The following is a 13,162-nucleotide window of genomic DNA, read 5'->3' as shown; positions in this document are numbered from 1 at the left end:
GGGCAGCGGTGGCGTCGAAGGCGCCACCTATCCCCCGGATTCGCCGTATTTTCCGTTCGGGACCAGGGGTGTACCGGTTACGGTAGGCACAGTGAGTACCCCCACTCCCGTCGTGAATCCGGCGACCCCTGCTGGTACCAACGGCGCCCGGTTACCTAATCCTGCGAGTGGTGAGTCTTTGTTATCATATCTTTATCGTGAATTGAGATAGTGAACCTTGAACGTAAAGAAAGTTTGATAAAACGTTTTTTTTTTAAGTCAATCTTGCATGTTTTTTCTATTATGTTCATTTTGAGATAACAGATTATAAGGAAATTTATTTTTTTCTAAGGAAATGAATTATATTTTTTTATCACATTTTTTTTGTCTCGTTTCAGGTGCTGCAAGCGTGAAAAGAAAGAAGGATGTAAGTATCAAACGTCATTACACTTGACATATTCCATACGTTTATCGCGACTATTGAGAATTATCGATTTTACTGGTGACTATCTCTCAGTCAGAGAGCAACATAATTACGTTCACTTGATAAGTCGGACATGTTGGCGGTATTAACGCTCGTTCTTTTTCGTGTATACGCGGGAGCTACCTACACGAGGCGTCGAAAACAAGCGTGACTCACTCTCGATCAATGATTAGGCACCTCTTGAATCTCGCGGTCGATAGCACGTTTATAGCAGATTGCATTTGAATATCGGCACTGTCATACCACGATCACGTGAACGTGTTTCGTACATTTCAACTTGTCGATTTTCTAATAAATGTTTTTCTATTTTTCTTTCCCGTTCAGAATCTTGATGCGGCGGAAGGCGAGGTCGTGGCGACACAGCATTGGGTAAGTGAAAAACAAAAGAAAACGATATAGTACATCATATAAGTCATGCGCGTAGTTAGTTCATAAATTAGGTTTTTGCTCGAGAAACAGTTTGCGTAAGCTCAACTGCAATCTTCATGAGCGAAGACGTTTATTGGGATGATGATTTTACCGTTCCATCGCGAGCGAGACAATGTTACAAGAACACAACGTTTTATGGCATTTTCTCTCAGGAAATTTCGAACATATATTTATCAAAATTGTTTGCCTTTCACGTAGACCGTCCAGAGAATAGAATATTTTTAATAGTGACTTCAGATAATAATTATTAAAAAAACTGATAATATTAAACGCTAGTATTATGTCACAAATAATGACAAGCATAAAATTATATCTTCATACACTTATCTCTTCATGTGTTGGTGGAGCAACTGATAATTAATCTGGATAAAAAAAGAGATACGCACGTACGGGTAGAAAATTCAACACTCGTTACGATCGCGCGGGTTATACGATCGCAGTTTGCGATTCAGTGTCTCACGTCACGCAAACAAAGATCCGCAAAATTAAACAACAATCGAGCGGTGGCGGCGCGTCAAATTTGTTGTTTAGAGTCTCGTATTAACCAAGCGATTGACGAACGAACCGCCGCAGCGGCTCGCAAATGACGCACAATATACGCGTAAAAGAGAGAGAGAAAAAAGAGCGAATCTTTCGCAAACAGATATAATATCGATCGATCGTAAAAAATTCAATATTTGTCGTTCGCCTTGCATGACTTTCCCCTCAAAAAGAAGCAAATTGTCTCCCGACGCGATTAAACATGCCCGGCAGCTGTACAAATCCTCTCGATGTATCGATGTAACTGATTTATTAACAGAATAAATTGTAAGATCGTCAAGGTCTTCTTGCCTCATTCTTGCGAAACGTATTCGAAACGTTGAATATTCGCGATAGTTGCGAAAATTTACAAAAACAGTTCTTTCTTATTTAAATAGAAAATATGCAATTTAAAAATTGCGAGATAATTAAAACTATTCGACAATACTATATTTCAGTATCTCCATTTAATTTTATCGCTGTTCGATAATGTTTCGATAATGTGTCAGAAAATAATAAATAAGAAAACCAGTAAGAATAAATCCAGGAGTGTCCCAACGACGGTGACCGTCGCTAATTCACAGCGATCCCTCGTTTTTGTACAAGCCTTCGCGATAATTTATTCAGCGAGCTAGAACTACGCGATTACGTTTCTATTAGGCACCGACGGCGTCCTCGAGGGTGCTGTAACAGTCCCAAGTGGCTCCTACGGGAGTTTCACTTATCGTTAGCACCGGTATCCCCTCCTTTTGTCGCTCCCTCGTTTCCTTCCCTTCGGACTGTCCGTTACGCCAGCCATCACCGGTGGCAGTGTTAAAAAAACATTTCGCGCCGTTTCCGAAGGGAATAAATAAACCTTCCGTGTGTCGTCGAAAGGCCGTCCCGCGGTTCGCCTCGTAATTTTCGGCCCGACAACGGGTCACTGACTCGCATAATCAATGCGCCCACTGCGTTTGATTGTATGTATCCTAGCTATCGCTGTAAATCTATACGCACGCTGTCCCGGAATCACCGGATGACCCTCCGGCCGTAAATCCTGCGATAAATGCGCGGGCGATTTTTTGATACTAAAGAACGTTTTAGCTTTCACCTGAAAAACACGAAGATATAAATAAAAATTTCATGTTTTCCTCTCAATTTTTCTTCATATTCTATCGAGACCATTAAATTAATTGTAAAACCTGGATATGTTTGTTCGAAGATATATTTGAACTTCCAGTTTTATATTTTTTACATGTTCTCACTGTAACACTTCGAGACAACTGTTATTTTCCTTAATCCGAACTTCAGTATCTTCCTGAAAAGACATCCGGTGGTTCCAAAACACCGGGCGCATTGTTCTTGATTTCTCAGGGAAGAGTTTTGGACATATTACGAATTTCCGCCGCGCGCGAAAAGGCGAAGGGACCAATCTTCGGGACGTGCGTCGACGATGGTGTGAGTATCGGCCGATTCGGTTGGGATCTTGCAATTCCGCGTCTCTTTTTTTTTCGGGGGGGCTTCGTGAGAGGAGGCCAACCGCCGTCGGTGTTTGTGTGTGCACGGAGGTCACGGCAGACCATATGGTGTCGCGTGCTGCGGTCGCCAGACCGTGCAGCAGCAGCAGCAGCAGCGGTGGCGGCGGCGGCGGCGGCGGCGGCGGTCGACCAAGCCCCCTCTTTCCGAAAGTCTTCCGTACCCTCCCGTCCATGGTCATGCATCCAGCCCCCCGGGCGCCCTCACGGTCTCGCACTAATTCGTAGCTTCGTGGAATTTCCTGGGAGCCTCTCTTCGAGCCCCCCGATCCGATCCGATAGCGAGAGGTGGTTGCCACGTATATAAGTGGCACGAATTTACACGCGCCTCTTGCTCCTTTCGCTTACCATGATGGACCGCTTTTTTTGTGCGTGCGGTTTAGGTAACACTCGCATATTCAATACGGTACATTGTATGGCTGCGGATATTTCGAGACGTTTTACACCGTTGCCCTTATGGTCCGCGCACGAGCATTTTGCGCTGCTGCTGCTGCTGCGAACTGGTTATTGCCTGCGCGCTCCGAAAGAACTCGAGGCGATTTTGATGTGATGTAATGTAGCTTTTGATACATGGTGTATGAATGTACTCGCCGCGCGCGTCGTTCGTGAGAGTTAATTTTGTTTCAGCGCAACGGGTGATACTGGTTTTACCGGAGGGCAGGTGCTTGTTTCGGATGTAGCCATAATTAGTGATATTTTGAAGGTTTTTTTTTTTTTTACGTGCCTTTCTTGCGTATTTTATTCGAGCGAAAATTATTCATACGCGGTAACGTCGAAGCTTGTTAAGCAGCACACGACGACGATAAATTTCTGATTTAATTTCTCAATCGTGACATTTGTTTCAGAAAGAGAGACTTTAGTTTGATCTCTTCGTTATTCTTCTTGTTATATGTTATGTCTGTTAATAGTGTTATATGCGCTCTCTTCTATTTGCTCTATTTGACGTCAGGTGTGCGTTTTAATATCTTTTTCATAAGATCGCAATTCGCGTTTACTGTCGTTCTCTCTCTCTCTGTCTCTTTTTCTCTTTCTCGACAAACATGAAACAACTTATCTGATGAACATTAAGAAAGAGAACAGAAAGGAAAATGCGCGATTTAATCATTAATTCAAGAAAAAGAAGAAGAATGAGAGAGGGAGAGAATTTGTTAATGGCCTTCAACTGTTTTTTCCGGATTATTCCGTACGTACATTTAATTGCTTGGCGAATTTTGATTGTATTTTATTGCTCGTGCAAGTTTTATAGATTTCTCGACGTAAGGTGTGCTTTACGTTGACTTTATTCGTTTTTTTTTTTTAGGAAATTAACAATAATTTTTATTTGATAAAAATGCTAATTATCCAGTTTTCTATTAAAACTTGAACATTAAGTTGAAATTGGCATGAGCTGATAGAATAAAATAATTCTAAAATAAAAATGAAGTCAGCGGATCGTAAAATTCTTTTTGCAACTTTATATTGGTTATAAAACGGCCACAAGAAGAAAAAATTATCTCGACCCGAATTCTTTTCCACACGCTTTTTAACGCCGACGGTTTTCGTGGTAAAACCGACGTTCTCGCAGTTTTATTTGAGGAATATGGCTGCCCGAATTTCGATTTTTCGGTGAAATCTGTCGATACGTATCGGCGTTTTCGCACTGATGTCGCCACCGGTTGAACGCCGTATCATTTATTTAATCGTATACATCGCGGTTTATAATGATCGGTTGCACACGTAGGATTATTTCAAAAATAAAGTTGAATTTCGAGTTTAAGAGAGGCGCCATAAAGTCCGGCGTTCCGCCCTTTGTGAGATTACAAAGCTGATTCCCTTGGCGTTCTATGCATTCTCACAAGAATTCCAAATTATAGGCTTTAGACCACTCGAGAGTTGCTTAATTAACATACAGAAATGGAAAAAATATCACTTCTCGACTTACGTACTGATTGAAAAAAAAAGATACTTGGGATTGTTTGCTTAAAAAAATTGAGTAGAAATATTTCTAAAACTTGATCGAGAAAATTCAAGCATTTTGCAAAAAAGAATTTTAAAAATATGTGCGGAATTTTGAAGCGAGAAAAGATCGCTTTTATTCTCAGCGGCTTCGTAATTTACGCAGCAGGAGAAGATAATCTCGATGATTACGTAATATGAAGCCGCGATGTGCGCGGGGAATTATTTCTCTTAGTGGCCGGGAGAGCGAGATTTATCGAGCGTGAAACGACGTCGATGAATAGTACATCCCGCACAATCTCTCTCTCTCTCGCTCCTTCTCTCTATTTCTTTATCTGTTCCTCATCTATGGCTTGTATCACACGCGCAGATCCGACAGGAGTATGTCCTGTCTCGTCAGCGAATCAATTATCGAGAATCGCGTGCGAGTCCGGCGAGCGCGAGCGGAAAAAGGAGAAAGAAGAGGAAGAGAGCGCGAGGCGGAAAGAGAGGCGGCCTCGCTGCTAGAGACGTTCGTTGAACGTTGTTTGACGGGCACCTGTTGCTGGTAGCTACACCAACGAATACCTACCTCTACCTTCCTCTCCTCTCTCGCCGATGTGCACTCTCACCCGGCAGCGCCATTCCTCTCTCATCCTCTTTCTCCTTCCTCTTGCTTTGCTCCGGTCCTTTGGTGCGCGGCACACGCTACTTCATCTCCCCCTTCTTGTGTGCCTTCGCACACTTTGTTTACTCGGTTTACCTTCGCGCGCTTCTTTCGGAAACGGGAGAGAGGGACGCCTCGCGCGATGCAAATTACCGAGGAAAGCTGTATGCCGAGAGTTCAATGAGCTGTAAACGAAGCTCAACGCGAGAATGATGAGTTCATAATGTGCGCAAAATCCGTGATAGATCTCCCACTAGCTGGACTTATTCTCGCACTCGTTATTTTTTTTCTTTTCTTCTTTTTTTTTTTTTTTACCGCGAGTTGTGTCACTGAATTAGACTATAACTGCGCAGTGTGCTGATGGAAGTGAAGATTTATGTGGTAGGCTTTTTCTATCGCCGCCGCCTTTATACCGCTATTATTGGAAATAGCGTGTGACGTAACGCGAGTAACGCGCGCGCGCGCGCCGGGAGAAATCCGACTTTTTTCTTTTTTTTCTTTTTTTTTTTTCTTATTTCTGTGTGGCGCGCGCGTTTCGTCACGGTAGTGGGTAATAGGCGGAGGTCGTAATTTCGCGTGTTGAAATCGCGCGAGATGCATGCGAATGCCGTTTCGACGCGATCGATCGATGGGCCGACTCCTTATCGGAATCGCTAAGTGGTTCGTACGCATTGTCTGGATTTCTCCTTTTGTGCTTCGATCTTCATCCTTCTTTCCCTCATTTTTCTCCTCATCGACTTCCGCGCGGCGTGACACGTGTACGCGCTCTCTCTCAGAGAGACACACCTCTGTTTTATTACTCGCCGAAGGTAGACCAACTGTAATTCACCGCGATTACAATGGGTCATACATGTCACCAGCTTAAGTCGTAAAAATGATTCTAGATTAATGTAATGAACGACAACGTCGCGGAACGTTCGAAGTCGGTAGTTTTGAAACGTTTTAATTTATAACGTCAATGCGAAGAACGACGAGAAAATATATTTTCGTTTGTTGTATGTGTTACGCGATGCGTTGCTTAGAAAATGTAACGGGAAAATTGTTACCGAGCTTCTCGCTCGCAGTTGAGTCGCGATAATGGAATTTTCAGAGATCGCCTCGCGGACAAAGTATTTGCACTTAATCATTTTATTTGCGAGAGAGGGAATGTGCGTCATTCGCAGTCCCGTTTTGGATGGTTGCTATACGGCACGCGAGATACATACACACGGTAAAATATAAACGCCGCGTGCGCGCGGGATATTCGTCATTCTCGTACAAAGACGTAATTGTGTTATATTACAGTGCGTGGAGAGCGCAGATACTCTTTTTCGCGAGTACCGTTACTTTTCAGAAAATTACAGCTTTTCAGCGCGGTGTCTGCGAGAAAAGATCGACGTCTCTGTGCCACTCCCGAGAGAGAGGTCCTTATTATGTTAATGTCGCTGCACCTAATAATCTGTAATTCCTGACGCTTATCATGTTCCAATTATGACGGATCGTTACAGATTCTCACTCGCGATACGCAAAAAATACTTTATTAATTATCACATTTCGTTTCGCGAGCATTAATTTTTTTTAATAGACTAGCACAACACGCGCTCTACGCGCACGCTGTTATTGTTTTTATTTTAACGTGTTGTAGTGTTTTGTTCTGAAGCGATTTAGATCTAAACAAAAGTGATCGGTTCAGTTGTTCTTGAGATATTGCTTCATGAAAATCTCACTTCTCAATTGCATGAATTTCGTATATAAGAGGGCACTACCGTGCGTCTTGATATGAATCGAGAAACACATCCTAGAAACGTCTAATCAGCGTCGAGATAAAAGTGGCAACAATCAATATCAAGAGAATCAATTGTGATTATTTACACACGCTTTTTCTGGTAAGATGAGATCAAATCGGTTTTATATTCGCGTCTTTTTTTTTTTTTTTTTTATTTTTCCGTCGCTCGTCTTTCCCGCTCGCGCGCGCGAGCTCGCGTCTCGTGCAAACTCGCCGCAGTGTACAGAGTACACAGAGGCGCCTCGGGTTTATGGAGTGAGTTGTCGACTTACACCGGGTAAACCACCCGACCGACGGGCTGACTGTGGTCGTTGGGGCGGTAGAATCGGCTTGTATGAAGAGCTCGGGAGAAAGAGAGAAAGAGAGACAAAGAGAGAGAGAGAGAGAGAGAGAGAGAGGAACGCGGATACGATCTATACATATATTTTCTGCCTTCGAGCGCGACGATATCGCTTATGCTTGCCATTGTTTGTCCACGCGAATTAATTCGCTGATGGAGAATTGAATCGTGGAAACGCGATTAATCGCTGGTAACTTGGTAAGACAGTAATCGACGAACTTCAAACTTATCAAAAGTTTTACTGTAGTTTCTGTAAGTGGTTTGCGCGATTTGGGAGAAAAAAGTTGTAGCACTTAGTTTTTTTTTTTTAACAATCTTTTTGTTATATCACAGACATAAAAAAATTGAGCAGTAGAAATTATTTAGCGTAATGTTTGGAGAACGGTATTAATTTAGCGGATATGTCGAGAGTTAATAATCGTCACGTAGGTGCGTTATTAACAAGTCGTTTTATCGATTCCCCTCGCGTAGAAGCGTAATACCAGATAACTCGCGCCGTTTATCAATGCTTCGTTACACATCGAAGTGAATTTTATTCTAATGCGGAAGGATAGCCTATTGTAGCATTACAGATTACAGCGATGTAGCATACATCGGCGGCCCGTTGTTGGCCCGCCGCGGAGTGTACGAAATACCGTGCAAGCACCGACCAAAATGCACGCGTGAGCGATAGTTTACGGTCATTGTGGGATTATCGCGATAAATTATTGCGTGTATCGCAACTGCGCTTATCGGTATGCCGATAGTATTAATTGGGTCGTCGAGATTATTACCGGGAATGTATCAATAATAATTACCGGCTTGCTCGGGAGTCGGGAAAAGGATTTCTCCCGGAATCGTAATCGACCGACTTCGTGACAAACGGAAAGAAAAAATTATCCTATAAACGATCTGACAAGATTGTTTTATTCAATACTTCAAAGCGCTCCTATTTCTATCAAAGAAAGTCTTTAAAAAAAGGGGAAAAAATTTGAAGTTACCAATTTCGAAATTTATTCGACAGCTCTTCTTCAGGTACGTTTGACTTCTAAAACAGCAATAGTCAGAATTACGTAACCAAAATACAACTTTTGAATAGCATTTTGAGGATAAAATGTGTTCGAATTAATTTGACACGAAAGTGGTTAAATTGTAATACAATTTATTAATCTTATTGTTACGTATCCGTTGGGGAGCGAACGACAGGGGCTTTTGCACTTGGTGATATAAAGTGGGAATTTTTTTGCGGTATTACGCGAGGGGGACATTAAGGAGATATCATCGCGAGACGTCGCGTTCTGCGAAGGGGGTTGAAAAGTAGTGGCCCATACGGCCGGTCCTATGGATGACTGAGTTTTTCATGGCGCGTACAATATTTAACGATCCCGTCCACTTCCATTGGCCTTTCATTGGCCGCCGACGCGCACGATTAATCTATTACGTTCAGCTAGCACGAAATTTCGAGTGGTTCGCTATATCTACTGTGCCTCCCTTCGCACGGTCACGTGGCTCGTACACGGGGGTTTTCTACTCTAGTGGGTATTCTTCTTGTGTACGCCGCAATCATTTTCATGGGAGATTAACGACACGCGGTGAGAATTTCGAGTCAATTAACATATCAATGACGTTAAACGGATTCTCTCACACTAACATCGATCCGCCAACTTTGGACGATCGTATCATCATATGAATATTTTTGTGTAGGATAGAGAATCGTAGATGTCTGTTTGCTATAATTTTTATTAATTCTTTAATAATCACATTGACGATATATTATAGACTTCGCTCACTTTATAACATTCAACACTATTGTCGCTGATTTGAATATTCAAAGAATATTTTAGACAACGATGTACTTTACCGATACGTTTGTTTCGTATCTCACTGCTCCCTTATTTAAAATCCTCAAAATATATGTTACGTAAAATTTCGAGTCAGGGCGCATACGGCAAGAATAATTTTTCCCAAGGGACGAAGCTCTCTCTTTTTTCGCGAGCAACCGAAGCGTGCGAAGATCTCGAGCCACCGCTCTCTCGTACGCTACTCATATATCTCTTCATTGGTCGTGTACACAGAGAGTCGTGCGTGTGTATGTTTGTTCTACATGCGTGGCAGTGTTTGCTCGATGCGTAGAGCTCAGCCGAGGGTGCGGGATGATACGAGCTAAATCGAGCACCACCCAAGTGTGCTTCATTTGTGGCGTAGCGGGCTGTGAAATTCGGGGATAGTGCGCGGTCTCGTTCTCTCTCTCTCTCTATATATATATATATCTATCTACAATCATCTTCCCCCGCTCGCCGCCACACCTCCGACGGTTCACGGTGATTTGTTGGCTGTCTGGCCAGACGTTATCGAAAATTCGGTGGCAATCTTCCGCGGCGATACCGATCCGAGGGGGTCTTGCGCGGGGAGTTACGGTACCCATTATGCAAAGCCCGGCGGTGTTACATGAAGCGAATTATTTGTATTATGTGAGGTATACGTACATGTATATTGCACGGGAGTATATATTATTGGTATCGCACATTTTGTATGCTGGAATTTCAATGAGTTGCGGATAAACGTGTTTGTTGTACTTTACGCGTACCGCATATGTAAATTATGTTCGACGAGTGCGAGTAAACCTATTTCTCCTTTAAGCGGAATTGATACGCACGCGTAAAGTTCGCTAACGATCATAATAAACCGTGAGTAAATCAAATATACATGGACCTAATTGAAGGTACGGTTGAGAGAGAACGGCTATATATAAATTCGAAAGTAGAACCGTAGGTAATCGAGAAAAAATATTAAATCAATTAACGGTCCAACAGCCGTAAAATATTCCACCCCTTCGAGTGACGCGGCTTCGCAGGTTATAATCCGTTGGAAAATATAAAATGACAGCTCCGCCGGAGCATAAAACCAACAGGCCTGGGGCGGAAAGGTACAGGTCGTCCTGAAAATCGAATATACGCGCGGCGAACGTATCCGCGGGGATGAAGCAGTCCACCCCCGAGAAAGAGAGAGATGAAAGTGAAGCTTCGTGCCGGTGGAAAGCCGCGAGATCGTGTGTGCAAACAGCCCCCAGAGCAAACAACCCGTGCGCCCCCGTGTAGCGAGCTTATATTATCCGTTTCGCCGTGTACTTAAGGGATGCCGCGTCTCTCTTAAATCTTTCTCCCGTAACTGCATTTGCGTTACGTATTATGCATTTAATTGCCCTCCGCTTGCGCGCCGTGTTACGTTAAGGATTTAATTGATCTCGACGCGGCGAGAACTCACTAAAAACTCGAAAAGTCGAGCTTTTAAAAGCTACACGTTCAGGATTTTTGTTTTTTTGTTTCTAGAAGAGCAATTTTCGTCGCGCTAACTTGTTTCTTATGTGTCTCGAAAATTTGCCGTGAAATTGGACTGACGTTTCTTTCTCGTTAGATCTCAGATACGGGCATTAAATTTTGTAAATGACGATCCGGAAAATATTGTTTCCCATTTTTTGACCTGAATTCTCTTAATTATCTTCGAGCTCTCTCGACGAGGTATCATTTTTCCCCTTATCCTTTCCCATCGATGCTCAGCGTCACGCCTACAGAAAAAAAAAAAAACCCTCGAGAACTATCCGCGCGCTCACACAGAGAAACTGATTAGAATTTTATTATCACGAACGCGCGACGAGAGAAGGGAAAAAAAAGGAGAAAAAAATCTCTTCGCGCGCGAAGGGGCAGCATATGGCGCGACTAGCGAAGCCGCTCTTCTAGCGGCTTTTGAAGTTTCGGGGATGAAAGAAGCCGCCGTTCTTGAGTTTACTTGACTCTTGTGTCTCCCTCTCTCGAAGATTCTCTCTGAGGATACCAGTCCCCCTCGCTCCACCCCTTCCTTCCTTCTTCTGAGACCTTTACTCACGAAACGAGCTACAATCCCTCGTTCTATCCCTCCGAGTACCTCGGAGTTGTCTTTCGGAGTCTCGGAACGACTACCGTTACGGAAGACGTTGGCCAAACATCCGTGTGAATATCCTTCAAACTAAAAGTGTTACAAGTGAATAAAAGGACGAAATATATTTTCCAAGTAGATTGTTTATTTTTTACATAGAGTTTTTTTCTCTTGTAAATAATTTTCACAACATTTCTAATTGAAGAAACTTATGTCATTTATCTTATTAACTGTCTTCTTTTTATCTGTTACAAGAATGTGTGTGATATACATAGAAATGTTAAAAATACCGTAAACATTCATAAAGCAAAACGGAATGTGCGCGTTGGAACAAATAACAGTGATCTTTTGTAGGACGTAGACGTGATATTACAAGACCCGGGATATGTTTTAGTAACAATCAGGGATTCTCGAAAGAGAGAGTGGAGAGGGACGAAGATACGAGTTCGGTGCTGGGTAACATCGAAGGGCTCCGAGGATATATATCGAGCCGCAGGAAGTTGTCCCGGGATTCTTTCGCGTCGCTCTCCCTCGGTAACTTAAGGGTCCTATTTCGTGAAGTGGTTTCCTTCCTCCGCCCCCTCCTTCCACCTCCGTTGCTCGCTCGCTCGCTCAAACTAATAGAAATTTCGGGGCTCGGTACCTTCGCATTCGGGTAATGCACCCTAAGTACTGCCATATAAGATAACAGTAAGTGGGGCGAGTCCCGGGACGACGGATAACGTCTCGTCGTAACCGTCGCGCGGCTTTAGTCACCGTGAGTTTAGCGCGTGTCGAAAATGTTTAATAATTTAGACACGCGCGAGCGTGTCCTTGTCGTCTCGTTTAGAGAGTATTAGCTGCTTTAAGGGATGAACAAATTGATGAAATTGTAGGATCCGCTCGCGTCGACGCGTAACAATAAGTCTTCCGGAACGTGTCGGAGACGTCTTCCGAACGATATCACTTCTACGGGCGGAGATATACTCGGGTCGTATCATAAGCGACGACTGATATGAATCGTCGTGGATACTGTTTCATGGTGGTTTGGTATTTCTCTTCCGAGTATCGACTATAGTTCGACTCTCGGGACATGCACTACGTACACTATACACAGGATGGGTAGACTAAGCGACGGAGGTTGGTACTAAATCTCACCCTAAAGCATCCCTACCGAGCCACCCCTAACTACGCTACTAGTGCTCCTGCCACCCCTCGTTCAGTGTCTCGCATTGGCGTAGATATTTCCTCTGCATGCGCACTTTGCTACTTTATTCGGGTATTGATGTAGTTGTCACTTTTTTCTCAGTTTTTAATAAAATGATAAGTAGTTTACTAAAATATTAATATGAAAAATTAAATTTACAATACGTATCGCATCTTAGTGTTATAAGAAAATAGAAAAGTTTGTGAAAACTAAATTGATTTAAACTACTACCGGGGTAAAACAGTTTTGAGCCAAGGAGAAATCATTGTTATTATAGATACGCATGTCATTAGGAAATGGAAACAAACTATGTACGATATATATATATATATATATACTAAGAATATGTTTCTGTAATGCGGGTTGTTTTCGAGCGAAGGATCGATATGATAGAAAATCGATAAGATAAGGCGCTTGGAATAGAAACAGGACGCGCGATAAAAACGAAAACAGTATCTTCTACGAGATATGATG

The sequence above is a fragment of the Pseudomyrmex gracilis genome, unplaced genomic scaffold (genome assembly GCF_002006095.1).
Source record: "Pseudomyrmex gracilis isolate BER0280 unplaced genomic scaffold, ASM200609v1 scaffold_50, whole genome shotgun sequence".
Lineage (NCBI taxonomy): Eukaryota > Metazoa > Arthropoda > Insecta > Hymenoptera > Formicidae > Pseudomyrmex > Pseudomyrmex gracilis.
The sequence above is the reverse complement of the archived record's forward strand: the minus strand, read 5'-3'. Positions refer to the sequence as shown.